Genomic DNA, 15,011 nt, shown 5'->3' with positions numbered 1-15,011 from the left:
TGAGCAGAAAAATGCTTTGCTTTGCCCGAGAAACTAGAGCTGAGACTGAAGCCCATCAAGCTACGGCATACCCGCAAAGAACTAGTGCCTTCATTTTCATAGGAATAAAACAGCAATTTCTATGAAATTTTGCTCCAGAACTCAGCAAGGGTCCTATGAGTGGAAATTCCACTACAAACTAATGTGGTTAACTACATTTACTTATGACACACTCCATCTAACCATAACAGAGATCCTGTTCCTGAAACCAAAGTACCAAAGCGTGGGTAAGATTTAAGCTAACACAAAGGCTCCAGCGAGAATTGAACTCGCGACCCCTGGTTTACGAGACCAGTGCTCTAACCTCTGAGCTATGAAGCCTTCCTAGACCTATGTGTATATCGATATGTCGGAGCAAAGCTTTGTTTTAGAGCTCTAGAAGCTCTTTGGTGGTGTTTGTATTGATGACGGTAAAATACTTCATGGTAAAAGCACATGGAAACAGTTGAAAAATCTTCCTTTAGCAATGAATTTGACATTGCCATAGAAGAAGATCAATTTGCTAGGTACATGAAGGCTTATTCTTACCCGACCAGAGTAATAATTATTGCGTAAGACTTGTAAAACCTGTAAAGATGGATATGAGAAATATTCTAATACATGTTAGAGCTGCTCCACATTATAAAGAGTTTCAACGGGAGGTTGAACATGCCTAAACTCCTATTTAGACAGGCAAACATCTGAATGTTATAGATACCAAACAGAGATGCATCTCCACTCAAAGCGAGAAATGCTCCATGAGGATTTCATTTTCAAAGGTACAGTATTTAACCACCGTGTCTAAATGTTTTCTGGGTCTATATTTGACATCTTAGACCAAGCTAGTAGGGTGATGGTCAGTCGGAAGGATCGACGTGATCTTTCACAAAAGTGCGAGCAGCAAAGGCTCCAGCGAGAATTGAACTCGCGACCCCTGGTTTACAAGACCAGTGCTCTAACCACTGAGCTATGAAGCCAAGACAAAAACTCCACTTCCTTTGGTTTACTTTTCCAAACCTCCTCCACAGTGAACTGGTGCATTACCAATTAGGTGCTCCGGCATGGATAAGCATAAGTCAAAGACTCTATGAAATCTCAAGTGTAGAACTGATTGCGTGTTTATCGCTAGAGTGACAGAAGAAGGGAACAGGATACCAGTGGATTGGCAAGGAACATAACCCGACTACACGTCTTCATAAAACATCTTACGTTGTACATTACGCTATTCCACTTCACTCAGCATGTGAGATCCTGAGACTCGAAAAGTTCTGCTAGCTAATATTAGCATAAATCTATAGCTTAACAACCCTGGTGGTAGACTTGTATACAAGTTGAATCTATCATCAACATTTTTCCTAACTATAGTCTTATTTGTAAAAATAGGCTATATTTGGCCCGTTTACATGGAGTCTATCAGCAGCAAATTGTTTACAAACCCCAACACAGTACCTTGTAGTGGTGTTTCTACACTTTCCAAATATGCCTCTGTTTTTCAACTTTGGTGCCCATCTTCATGTAAATGGCCATGTTAATTATATGCAAATGAGGAGAAAAATGCTTTGCTTTGCCCGGGAAACTAGAGCTGAGACTGAAGCCCATCAAGCTACGGCATACCCGCAAAGAACTAGTGCCTTCATTTTCATAGGAATAAAACAGCAATTTCTATGAAATTTTGCTCCAGAACTCAGCAAGGGTCCTATGAGTGGAAACTCCACTACAAACTAATGTGCTTAACTAAATTTTCTTATGACACACTCCATCTAACCATAACAGAGATCCTGTTCCTGAAACCAAAGTACCAAAGCGTGGGTAAGATTTAAGCTAACACAAAGGCTTCAGCGAGAGTCGAACTCGCGACCCCTGGTTTACGAGACCAGTGCTCTAACCTCTGAGCTATGAAGCCTTCCTAGACCTATGTGTATATCGATATGTCGGAGCAAAGCTTTGTTTTAGAGCTCTAGAAGCTCTTTGGTGGTGTTTGTATTGATGACGGTAAAATACTTCATTGTAAAAGCACATGGAAACAGTTGAAAAATCTTCCTTTAGCAATGAATTTGACATTGCCATTGAAGAAGATCAATTTGCTAGGTACATGAAGGCTTATTCTTACCCGACCAGAGTAATAATTATTGCGTAAGACTTGTAAAACCTGTAAAGATGGATATGAGAAATATTCTAATACATGTTAGAGCTGCTCCACATTATAAAGAGTTTCAACGGGAGGTTGAACATGCCTAATTTCCTATTTAGACAGGCAAACATCTGAATGTTATAGATACCAAACAGAGATGCATCTCCACTCAAAGCGAGAAATGCTCCATAAGGATTTCATTTTCAAAGGTACAGTATTTAACCACCGTGTCTAAATGTTTTCTGGGTCTATATTTGACATCTTAGACCAAGCTAGTAGGGTGATGGTCAGTCGGAAGGATCGACGTGATCTTTCACAAAAGTGCGAGCAGCAAAGGCTCCAGCGAGAATTGAACTCGCGACCCCTGGTTTACAAGACCAGTGCTCTAACCACTGAGCTATGAAGCCAAGACAAAAACTCCACTTCCTTTGGTTTACTTTTCCAAACCTCCTCCACAGTGAACTGGTGCATTACCAATTAGGTGCTCCGGCATGGGATAAGCATAAGTCAAAGACTCTATGAAATCTCAAGTGTAGAACTGATTGCGTGTTTATCGCTAGAGTGACAGAAGAAGGGAACAGGATACCAGTGGATTGGCAAGGAACATAACCCGACTACACGTCTTCATAAAACATCTTACGTTGTACATTACGCTATTCCACTTTACTCAGCATGTGAGATCCTGAGACTCGAAAAGTTCTGCTAGCTAATATTAGCATAAATCTATAGCTTAACAACCCTGGTGGTAGACTTGTATACAAGTTGAATCTTTCATCAACATTTTTCCTAACTGTAGTCTTATTTGTAAAAATAGGCTATATTTGGCCCGTTTACATGGAGTCTATCAGCAGCAAATTGTTTACAAACCCCAACACAGTACCTTGTAGTGGTGTTTCTACACTTTCCAAATATGCCTCTGTTTTTCAACTTTGGTGCCCATCTTCATGTAAATGGCCATGTTAATTATATGCAAATGAGGAGAAAAATGCTTTGCTTTGCCCGGGAAACTAGAGCTGAGACTGAAGCCCACCAAGCTACGGCATACCCGCAAAGAACTAGTGCCTTCATTTTCATAGGAATAAAACAGCAATTTCTATGAAATTTTGCTCCAGAACTCAGCAAGGGTCCTATGAGTGGAAACTCCACTACAAACTAATGTGGTTAACTACATTTACTTATGACACACTCCATCTAACCATAACAGAGATCCTGTTCCTGAAACCAAAGTAACAAAGCGTGGGTAAGATTTAAGCTAACACAAAGGCTTCAGCGAGAGTCGAACTCGCGACCCCTGGTTTACGAGACCAGTGCTCTAACCTCTGAGCTATGAAGCCTTCCTAGACCTATGTGTATATCGATATGTCGGAGCAAAGCTTTGTTTTAGAGCTCTAGAAGCTCTTTGGTGGTGTTTGTATTGATGACGGTAAAATACTTCATGGTAAAAGCACATGGAAACAGTTGAAAAATCTTCCTTTAGCAATGAATTTGACATTGCCATAGAAGAAGATTAGAGATGAGCGAACAGTGTTCTATCGAACACATGTTCGATCGGATATCAGGGTGTTCGCCATGTTCGAATCGAATCGAACACCACGTGGTAAAGTGCGCCAAAATTCGATTCCCCTCCCACCTTCCCTGGCGCCTTTTTTGCACCAATAACAGCGCAGGGGAGGTGGGACAGGAACTACGACACTGGGGGCATTGAAAAAAATTGGAAAAAGTCATTGGCTGCCGAAATCAGGTGACCTCCATTTTAGACGAATAGTGGATTTCAAATCCGGGTCATATGAGAATGTGAACTTTGTGACTATGAGACAGGGATAGCTGTACAGGCAGGGATAGCTAGGGATAACCTTTATTTAGGGGGGAATGTTATTAAAAATAACTTTTTGGGGCTCTATCGGGTGTGTAATTGTGATTTTTGTGAGATAAACTTTTTCCCATAGGGATGCATTGGCCAGCGCTGATTGGCCGAATTCCGTACTCTGGCCAATCAGTGCTGGCCAATGCATTCTATTAGCTTGATGAAGCAGAGTGTGCACAAGGGTTCAAGCGCACCCTCGGCTCTGATGTAGCAGAGCCGAGGCTGCACAAGGGTTCAAGCGCACCCTCGGCTCTGATGTAGGAGAGCCGAGGGTGCACTTGAACCCTTGTGCACCCTCAGCTCTGCTACATCAGAGCCGAGGGTGCGCTTGAACCCTTGTGCACACTCTGCTTCATCAAGCTAATAGAATGCATTGGCCAGCGCTGATTGGCCAATGTATTCTATTAGCCTGATGAAGTAGAGCTGAATGTGTGTGCTAAGCACACACATTCAGCTCTACTTCATCGGGCTAATAGAATGCATTGGCCAGCGCTGATTGGCCAGAGTACGGAACTCGACCAATCAGCGCTGGCTCTGCTGGAGGAGGCGGAGTCTAAGATCGCTCCACACCAGTCTCCATTCAGGTCCGACCTTAGACTCCGCCTCCTCCGGCAGAGCCAGCGCTGATTGGCCGAAGGCTGGCCAATGCATTCCTATGCGAATGCAGAGACTTAGCAGTGCTGAGTCAGTTTTGCTCAACTACACATCTGATGCACACTCGGCACTGCTACATCAGATGTAGCAATCTGATGTAGCAGAGCCGAGGGTGCACTAGAACCCCTGTGCAAACTCAGTTCACGCTAATAGAATGCATTGGCCAGCGCTGATTGGCCAATGCATTCTATTAGCCCGATGAAGTAGAGCTGAATGTGTGTGCTAAGCACACACATTCAGCACTGCTTCATCACGCCAATACAATGCATTAGCCAGTGCTGATTGGCCAGAGTACGGAATTCGGCCAATCAGCGCTGGCTCTGCTGGAGGAGGCGGAGTCTAAGATCGCTCCACACCAGTCTCCATTCAGGTCCGACCTTAGACTCCGCCTCCTCCAGCAGAGCCAGCGCTGATTGGCCGAATTCCGTACTCTGGCCAATCAGCACTGGCTAATGCATTGTATTGGCTTGATGAAGCAGTGCTGAATGTGTGTGCTTAGCACACACATTCAGCTCTACTTCATCGGGCTAATAGAATGCATTGGCCAGCGCTGATTGGCCGAATTCCGTACTCTGGCCAATCAGCACTGGCTAATGCATTGTATTGGCTTGATGAAGCAGTGCTGAATGTGTGTGCTTAGCACACACATTCAGCTCTACTTCATCGGGCTAATAGAATGCATTGGCCAATCAGCGCTGGCCAATGCATTCTATTAGCGTGAACTGAGTTTGCACAGGGGTTCTAGTGCACCCTCGGCTCTGCTACATCAGATTGCTACATCTGATGTAGCAGTGCCGAGTGTGCATCAGATGTGTAGTTGAGCAAAACTGACTCAGCACTGCTAAGTCTGCATTCGCATAGGAATGCATTGGCCAGCCTTCGGCCAATCAGCGCTGGCTCTGCCGGAGGAGGCGGAGTCTAAGGTCGGACCTGAATGGAGACTGGTGTGGAGCGATCTTAGACTCCGCCTCCTCCAGCAGAGCCAGCGTTGATTGGCCGAATTCCGTACTCTGGCCAATCAGCACTGGCTAATGCATTGTATTGGCTTGATGAAGCAGTGCTGAATGTGTGTGCTTAGCACACACATTCAGCTCTACTTCATCGGGCTAATAGAATGCATTGGCCAGCGCTGATTGGCCGAATTCCGTACTCTGGCCAATCAGCACTGGCTAATGCATTGTATTGGCTTGATGAAGCAGTGCTGAATGTGTGTGCTTAGCACACACATTCAGCTCTACTTCATCGGGCTAATAGAATGCATTGGCCAATCAGCGCTGGCCAATGCATTCTATTAGCGTGAACTGAGCTTGCACAGGGGTTCTAGTGCACCCTCGGCTCTGCTACATCAGATTGCTACATCTGATGTAGCAGTGCCGAGTGTGCATCAGATGTGTAGTTGAGCAAAACTGACTCAGCACTGCTAAGTCTGCATTCGCATAGGAATGCATTGGCCAGCCTTCGGCCAATCAGCGCTGGCTCTGCCGGAGGAGGCGGAGTCTAAGGTCGGACCTGAATGGAGACTGGTGTGGAGCTATCTTAGACTCCGCCTCCTCCAGCAGAGCCAGCGCTGATTGGTCGAGTTCCGTACTCTGGCCAATCAGCACTGGCCAATGCATTTCTATGGGGAAAAGTTAGCTTGCGAAAATCGCAAACTGACAGGGATTTCCATGAAATAAAGTGACTTTTATGCCCCCAGACATGCTTCCCCTGCTGTCCCAGTGTCATTCCAGGGTGTTGGTATCATTTCCTGGGGTGTCATAGTGGACTTGGTGACCCTCCAGACACGAATTTGGGTTTCCCCCTTAACGAGTTTATGTTCCCCATAGACTATAATGGGGTTCGAAACCCATTCGAACACTCGAACAGTGAGCGGCTGTTCGAATCGAATTTCGAACCTCGAACATTTTAGTGTTCGCTCATCTCTAAAGAAGATCAATTTGCTAGGTACATGAAGGCTTATTCTTACCCGACCAGAGTAATAATTATTGCGTAAGACTTGTAAAACCTGTAAAGATGGATATGAGAAATATTCTAATACATGTTAGAGCTGCTCCACATTATAAAGAGTTTCAACGGGAGGTTGAACATGCCTAAATTCCTATTTAGACAGGCAAACATCTGAATGTTATAGATACCAAACAGAGATGCATCTCCACTCAAAGCGAGAAATGCTCCATGAGGAGTTCATTTTCAAAGGTACAGTATTTAACCACCGTGTCTAAATGTTTTCTGGGTCTATATTTGACATCTTAGACCAAGCTAGTAGGGTGATGGTCAGTCGGAAGGATCGACGTGATCTTTCACAAAAGTGCGAGCAACAAAGGCTCCAGCGAGAATTGAACTCGGGACCCCTGGTTTACAAGACCAGTGCTCTAACCACTGAGCTATGAAGCCAAGACAAAAACTCCACTTCCTTTGGTTTACTTTTCCAAACTTCCTCCACAGTGAACTGGTGCATTACCAATTAGGTGCTCCGGCATGGGATAAGCATAAGTCAAAGACTCTATGAAATCTCAAGTGTAGAACTGATTGCGTGTTTATCGCTAGAGTGACAGAAGAAGGGAACAGGATACCAGTGGATTGGCAAGGAACATAACCCGACTACACGTCTTCATAAAACATCTTACGTTGTACATTACGCTATTCCACTTTACTCAGCATGTGAGATCCTGAGACTCGAAAAGTTCTGCTAGCTAATATTAGCATAAATCTATAGCTTAACAACCCTGGTGGTAGACTTGTATACAAGTTGAATCTTTCATCAACATTTTTCCTAACTATAGTCTTATTTGTAAAAATAGGCTATATTTGGCCCGTTTACATGGAGTCTATCAGCAGCAAATTGTTTACAAACCCCAACACAGTACCTTGTAGTGGTGTTTCTACACTTTCCAAATATGCCTCTGTTTTTCAACTTTGGTGCCCATCTTCATGTAAATGGCCATGTTAATTATATGCAAATGAGGAGAAAAATGCTTTGCTTTGCTCGGGAAACTAGAGCTGAGACTGAAGCCCATCAAGCTACGGCATACCCGCAAAGAACTAGTGCCTTCATTTTCATAGGAATAAAACAGCAATTTCTATGAAATTTTGCTCCAGAACTCAGCAAGGGTCTTATGAGTGGAAACTCCACTACAAACTAACGTGGTTAACTACATTTACTTATGACACACTCCATCTAACCATAACAGAGATCCTGTTCCTGAAACCAAAGTAACAAACCGTGGGTAAGATTTAAGCTAACACAAAGGCTTCAGCGAGAGTCGAACTCGCGACCCCTGGTTTACGAGACCAGTGCTCTAACCTCTGAGCTATGAAGCCTTCCTAGACCTATGTGTATATCGATATGTCGGAGCAAAGCTTTGTTTTAGAGCTCTAGAAGCTCTTTGGTGGTGTTTGTATTGATGACGGTAAAATACTTCATGGTAAAAGCACATGGAAACAGTTGAAAAATCTTCCTTTAGCAATGAATTTGACATTGCCATAGAAGAAGATCAATTTGCTAGGTACATGAAGGCTTATTCTTACCCGACCAGAGTAATAATTATTGCGTAAGACTTGTAAAACCTGTAAAGATGGATATGAGAAATATTCTAATACATGTTAGAGCTGCTCCACATTATAAAGAGTTTCAACGGGAGGTTGAACATGCCTAAATTCCTATTTAGACAGGCAAACATCTGAATGTTATAGATACCAAACAGAGATGCATCTCCACTCAAAGCGAGAAATGCTCCATGAGGATTTCATTTTCAAAGGTACAGTATTTAACCACCGTGTCTAAATGTTTTCTGGGTCTATATTTGACATCTTAGACCAAGCTAGTAGGGTGATGGTCAGTCGGAAGGATCGACGTGATCTTTCACAAAAGTGCGAGCAGCAAAGGCTCCAGCGAGAATTGAACTCGTGACCCCTGGTTTACAAGGCCAGTGCTCTAACCACTGAGCTATGAAGCCAAGACAAAAACTCCACTTCCTTTGGTTTACTTTTCCAAACCTCCTCCACAGTGAACTGGTGCATTACCAATTAGGTGCTCCGGCATGGGATAAGCATAAGTCAAATACTCTATAAAATCTCAATTTTAGAACTGATTGCGTGTTTATCGCTAGAGTGACAGAAGAAGGGAACAGGATACCAGTGGATTGGCAAGGAACATAACCCGACTACACGTCTTCATAAAACATCTTACGTTGTACATTACGCTATTCCACTTCACTCAGCATGTGAGATCCTGAGACTCGAAAAGTTCTGCTAGCTAATATTAGCATAAATCTATAGCTTAACAACCCTGGTGGTAGACTTGTATACAAGTTGAATCTTTCATCAACATTTTTCCTAACTATAGTCTTATTTGTAAAAATAGGCTATATTTGGCCCGTTTACATGGAGTCTATCAGCAGCAAATTGTTTACAAACCCCAACACAGTACCTTGTAGTGGTGTTTCTACACTTTCCAAATATGCCTCTGTTTTTCAACTTTGGTGCCCATCTTCATGTAAATGGCCATGTTAATTATATGCAAATGAGGAGAAAAATGCTTTGCTTTGCCCGGGAAACTAGAGCTGAGACTGAAGCCCATCAAGCTACGGCATACCCGCAAAGAACTAGTGCCTTCATTTTCATAGGAATAAAACAGCAATTTCTATGAAATTTTGCTCCAGAACTCAGCAAGGGTCCTATGAGTGGAAACTCCACTACAAACTAATGTGCTTAACTAAATTTACTTATGACACACTCCATCTAACCATAACAGAGATCCTGTTCCTGAAACCAAAGTACCAAAGCGTGGGTAAGATTTAAGCTAACACAAAGGCTTCAGCGAGAGTCGAACTCGCGACCCCTGGTTTACGAGACGAGTGCTCTAACCTCTGAGCTATGAAGCCTTCCTAGATCTATGTGTGTATCGATATGTCGGAGCAAAGCTTTGTTTTAGAGCTCTAGAAGCTCTTTGGTGGTGTTTGTATTGATGACGGTAAAATACTTCATGGTAAAAGCACATGGAAACAGTTGAAAAATCTTCCTTTAGCAATGAATTTGACATTGCCATAGAAGAAGATCAATTTGCTAGGTACATGAAGGCTTATTCTTACCCGACCAGAGTAATAATTATTGCGTAAGACTTGTAAAACCTGTAAAGATGGATATGTGAAATATTCTATTACATGTTAGAGCTGCTCCACATTATAAAGAGTTTCAACGGGAGGTTGAACATGACTAATTTCCTAATTAGACAGGCAAACATCTGAATGTTATAGATACCAAACAGAGATGCATCTCCACTCAAAGCGAGAAATGCTCCATGAGGATTTCATTTTCAAAGGTACAGTATTTAACCACCGTGTCTAAATGTTTTCTGGGTCTATATTTGACATCTTAGACCAAGCTAGTAGGGTGATGGTCAGTCGGAAGGATCGACGTGATCTTTCACAAAAGTGCGGGGGGGCGGAGCCTAACCGCTGAAGTGGATGGAGGTCTGAGCCTGCAGCTCCGTCTACAGAGCAGCCTTACCCCGACCCTACCGCAATTAACCGCCTGAAAATGGGCAAACAAAACCGGGAACGTGGAGGGGACCTGCCGGGGACACCAAACCGCAGGTCCAGTTCGGCAGAACTCCACAAATTCTTCCGAAAAAAGGCCTCTCAGTCTCCGGCCTTGGCACGCAAGATGGCGCCCGAAGATCTGCAGTCAGGGGACGCCCCTGAAGAGTCTGACGTGGAGAGCATGTCTGGCGCAGACATACAGGACACAGGTACGCGCCCCATTACCCAAGCCTTTCTCATGAAAGCCCTAGCAAAAACTATTGCCCCAGTTATGGCCGAATTAGCTGAGATGAAAGCCGAGCTCCAACACATGGGAGGCCGCGTAGATAGATTGGAGTCTGCCCACACGGACATAACACAACACACGGCCACAGCAGCATTGCATATCTCCAATCATCACAACCATCTCAATCGCCTCCATGACATGATTGAGGACTTGGAGAATAGGAACAGGAGAAGAAACATCAGACTGAAGGGCTTACCTGAGTCTTTCCCCCCTGACTCTCTGAGGGAGATCATGTCCGCCATCTTTACAGACATCCTAGGCTCAGAGAGGGCTGCATCCATCCAGATTGAGAGGGTACATCGCTCCATTAGGGCTAAGCCTGCAACTACAGAGCCTCCTAGGGACATAATATGTGGTCTATTGACTTCTGTGGACACAACAGAAGTCCTCATGGCGTCAAGGGACAAGAGACCCCTAATGTATGAGGGCCATGAAATACAGCTATATCAAGATCTGGCACCCTCCACACTCGCTAAGAGGAGATTATTGAAACCATTGCTAGCTACCCTGAGAGAGAAAGGCTTATCTTATGCGTGGCTGTTCCCATTCGGTCTCTCTGTCATGAATCAGGGCCGCAGGATATATTACTGGGTCTGGACCCGATACCCATACCATCTTGGTCAATGCTTCCCGAGGATGTGCACGATTGGCCACCCTTACCCACCCTGGAGAAACAGGCACCATATCGCAGATCTAAATCTCCGAAACAGAAGAAGCCGGTTGCTAGGGGCATTATCAGTGACTGATTCTTCCTCAGCCTTGTCGCCAACCCTTTTTCTTGACACTCTCCCTTAACAGACCTCTGTTATGTTCTGTTATTTCTTGTTATGACACCCACCTAGTATTACTTCTCAGGGACACATCACCCCAAGGTGTCCTCTACCGTTGGGGACGGACAGGACCGGTAGAGCATCCACGTTTTCTGCTATAAACTTTACCATCGGTTCCGTACCAGCTTCTCTATCTGGATCCAATGCTCTCCTCCCTTGATATAAACCCAACGGGACCTTTCCTCACAACACTGCTCGGAATCCCCCCATCCAGATGAATCTCTTCACCTAATGTTATTGCCTTGTGTATTATTGAGGGTTCTTTCCCTCTCCCCTGGCCCCGAGTCCCCTGTTTCGGGTTCCGCGGCCGGGGGCGATGGATCCTCTCTAGCCTCCCTCTCCTCCTTCCTCCCTCCCCTCCCTCCTCCCCTTCCCTCAAGTTAGCCCGCAGTGTTATATGTCAAGAATTTATCTCTACCCGCATTCACAGTTATACTAAGTTCTTCGCTAAGCTCTCACAATGTGATGCATCCTACATAATATATGTCATTCTTACTCTTACTTAATGCATATGCCTTGTGTACAATAAGGGCTCTCTCCTTCCCCCCTGCCCCTGGGTCTCCCAGCTGGGTCCCACGGTCAGGGGTGATGGTCCCCCCCCCCCCCTCCTCTCTTCCCTCCCCTTTCCTTCTCCCCCCCCCCCCCTTACTCTACGGCTTTAGGCCTCCTTAAGCTAGCTTACAATGTTTTATGTTAAAAACTTTTTTCTCTGGTTAAGTTAATCAGTTATATTAAGCTTCTTACTAAGTTCATTAAGTTTTTTGTCTTAGTGTGACATATTTCTCATCTAGTATTTGGATTTCATAGCCATAGTAGTTTCACTGATATACTATTCCTCATCAATGCTTGCTCTTCTCTGGTGTCGCCTACTCTCAACCTCCCCTCCCTCTCTCCCTCCTCTGCTCCTACCCCTTGCCTTTTCTTCTCTCTCTCCCTTTTCATCCTGCTCCTGCTTTTCTCTTCAACCTACCAAAAACTTGTCTTTCATCCCTCCCTCTTCTCTTAATAGAGACTCAGAAATTTATATTTGTTACTGTTTCTCTAAATTATCTCTGTGGTGTCGTGCCCGCCCTGTTCGGCTCATACCTGAACCCCTACTCTCACCTGCTGACCTTAGCTAACTGTAGCACCAGATTACTCCCGGTGTCATAGCCCTCACTGCCTCAATCTCGTGGAACTCTCCCCAAAGCTTTAAAACTCCCGGTTCCCCTTCCCCTTCTCCTCTCCCTTTCTCCCCCACATCCTCCCCCCCCCCTCACCTCTACCTACCCCCTCCCCCCCACTACCTCTGCAGCTCTCCCCACTTCTCAACTCACATCACTCCATTCTCAACCCATTTAGTTACACGCCACTCTCTTTAGGGTCGTCAGGTAGGCTGTGACGATTAGGACTTTTACTTCGTTCCCCACCCACCCGCTATCCATACTCGGATAGCTCCGGAAAATTTTCTCTGCTAACCTCTGGCGAGTCTCAGGCACCCTCGCCAAAAAATTTTTTTTATTTCTCCCTGACTTTACATTATTCTCCCTCAGTTGACGTAGTCAGATACACTTTCCCCTCTCCCCTCCCCGACCCTCCCTATCCTATCCTCTCTAACACTCCTTCTCCGTCTGAACCCCACCCCCCCCCTTCTCCTCTCTTTCACTTTTTCTCCCTCCCCATTTCCCTTTTCTCTCTACGCCCCTCACGCTTCCCCCTCCCCTTCGCTCCCTTTATTCCCAACCCCTCCCTTTTTTCTTCTCCTCCCTCTAATACCTCACTGCTTACTCCCTTTCTGTATCTCTTTCTCTTCTTATACCTTTGGCTGGTTGCGGCCTGCGGCCAGGCCCTTCCTCGATATGTCAGACCACATTCTCACTTCCTTCAATGTCCACGGACTAAACTCCCCCAATAAACGATCACAAATATTTACCATCCTTAAAAGACTTCGCACCAAAATAGCTTTTCTGCAAGAAACACACTTCAAAACTGGAAAAATTCTGCGCTTCTCAACAAAATACTTCCCCCTTTCTTTCCACTCCACCAACCCCTCGGCAGCCACAAAAGGGGTCTCCATCCTTTTCCACCACTCAGTTCCCTTCCATTCCGCACAGACATATGCAGACGCAGATGGCAGGTTCTTGTTCCTCAAAGGCACAATCGCCTCTCAGAAATATACGTTTGTAAATGTGTATGCTCCCAATAAAGACCAGGTCCCTTGGCTACTAGAGGTCCTCAAAAAGCTAGAGTTATTTGCTGAAGGCCCAATCATACTAGCAGGCGACCTCAATCTAGCACTAGATCCATCTTTAGACACCTCCACAGGCTCCTCTTCCACACCGCAGAAAGCCAGAGGCAGGCTTCAACAAGATTTTTCTGACCTAAACTTAATAGATGTCTGGAGAACCCTTAATCCCACTACAAAAGACTTCTCCTTTTATTCTAACCCTCGAAATTCCTATCAACGCTTAGACTACTTTCTCCTCTCCACTGACCTATTACCCCATGTCACTAAGGCCAAAATAGATGTGATATCTGTCTCGGATCATGCCCCGGTATGGATCCAAGTTAACTTTGCCCAGCTCCCGAGGAAAGACTGGAACTGGAGGTTAAACGAATCACTCCTCGATAGATCAGATGTGACCGACTCAATCAAAAAACAACTAGAGACATATTTTAGCATCAATGCAAATTCAGACACTTGCCCCACAATTACATGGGAAGCCCACAAATCTGTGATAAGAGGGGCTTTCATCTCTATTGCTTCTAAACTTAAAAAAGAGTCACAGTTTGAACTCGACTCCATTCTCTCCAACATCTCAAAAATCGAAAGACTTCGCAAGGCCTCCCTTAGAACCAACTCGGACGCAGAATTGCGCTCCCTTAGAGAAAAACTGAAAGACATTATAAACTCCCGCACTGCAAAACAATTCCTCCACTTCCAGCACAGGATCTATGCCCATGGGGACAGAGGAGGTAAGCTCATGACCTCCATGATCAAAAAACAAAAATCAAACTGTTTTATTTCAGAGATTAAAGACCATTTAGGGATAACTAGGCGCTCCACCAAGGACATCTCATACGCGTTCCACAAATTTTACACAGATCTTTACAATCTCACCTCACACCGCACTAATGAGAACATCTCTCTCCACAAAAACAAAATAAATGACTTCTTATCCTCTGTAAACCTTCCTTCTTTAACCAACGAGGACATCTCTCCCCTCCTCGACCCCATATCTCATGAAGAAATAAGACAGGTTTTAAACAGCTTTCCTAAAGGCAAAAGCCCTGGACCGGATGGCTTCCCCCTTCATTACTATAAAACCTTTCTCTCCACACTTCTACCCCACTTTGCCCTTTCTTGTAATGCTCTCCTCTCTGGAAAAGCACTCCTGAAACACGCTCAAGAAGCCCATATCACAATCTTACCCAAAGAGGGAAAAGACCCTAGCGCCTGCGGTAGCTACAGACCCATCTCATTGCTAAATGTCGACCTTAAACTGTGGGCAAAGATCCTAGCATATAGAATTAAGTCCCTCATCCCTAAACTTTTACACCCGGACCAAGCCGGCTTTGTTCTAGGGAGGGAGGGGAAAGATAATTCCCATCGCCTCCTTCATGCTATCGCCCACGCAAAGAAAACTCACTCGGACTTGATACTATTAGGAATAGATGCCGAAAAGGCCTTTGATCGAGTTGACTGGCT

The 15,011-nt window shown here is 44.9% G+C and overlaps 1 protein-coding gene and 9 non-coding genes across 10 annotated transcripts in view; all 10 read right to left on the bottom strand.

The window, feature by feature from the left end:
* The window catches only part of APBA1 (amyloid beta precursor protein binding family A member 1), a 567,069-nt gene that overhangs the window by 106,291 nt on the left and 445,767 nt on the right, over positions 1–15,011 (bottom strand). The gene's annotated exons all lie outside the window — the stretch shown is intronic.
* On the bottom strand, positions 288–360 carry TRNAT-CGU (transfer RNA threonine (anticodon CGU)). The gene has a single exon. It is a non-coding gene; the product is annotated as a tRNA-Thr (tRNA).
* Positions 923–995, bottom strand: TRNAT-UGU (transfer RNA threonine (anticodon UGU)). Its single transcript has one exon. It is a non-coding gene; the product is annotated as a tRNA-Thr (tRNA).
* Positions 1,849–1,921, bottom strand: TRNAT-CGU (transfer RNA threonine (anticodon CGU)). Its single transcript has one exon. It is a non-coding gene; the product is annotated as a tRNA-Thr (tRNA).
* On the bottom strand, positions 2,484–2,556 carry TRNAT-UGU (transfer RNA threonine (anticodon UGU)). Its single transcript has one exon. It is a non-coding gene; the product is annotated as a tRNA-Thr (tRNA).
* On the bottom strand, positions 3,411–3,483 carry TRNAT-CGU (transfer RNA threonine (anticodon CGU)). The gene has a single exon. It is a non-coding gene; the product is annotated as a tRNA-Thr (tRNA).
* On the bottom strand, positions 6,989–7,061 carry TRNAT-UGU (transfer RNA threonine (anticodon UGU)). Its single transcript has one exon. It is a non-coding gene; the product is annotated as a tRNA-Thr (tRNA).
* Positions 7,916–7,988, bottom strand: TRNAT-CGU (transfer RNA threonine (anticodon CGU)). The gene has a single exon. It is a non-coding gene; the product is annotated as a tRNA-Thr (tRNA).
* On the bottom strand, positions 8,551–8,623 carry TRNAT-UGU (transfer RNA threonine (anticodon UGU)). The gene has a single exon. It is a non-coding gene; the product is annotated as a tRNA-Thr (tRNA).
* TRNAT-CGU (transfer RNA threonine (anticodon CGU)) lies at positions 9,478–9,550 on the bottom strand. The gene has a single exon. It is a non-coding gene; the product is annotated as a tRNA-Thr (tRNA).

The sequence above is a fragment of the Leptodactylus fuscus genome, chromosome 1 (genome assembly GCF_031893055.1).
Source record: "Leptodactylus fuscus isolate aLepFus1 chromosome 1, aLepFus1.hap2, whole genome shotgun sequence".
NCBI lineage: Eukaryota > Metazoa > Chordata > Amphibia > Anura > Leptodactylidae > Leptodactylus > Leptodactylus fuscus.
This window is presented reverse-complemented; position numbering and strand designations above follow the sequence as displayed.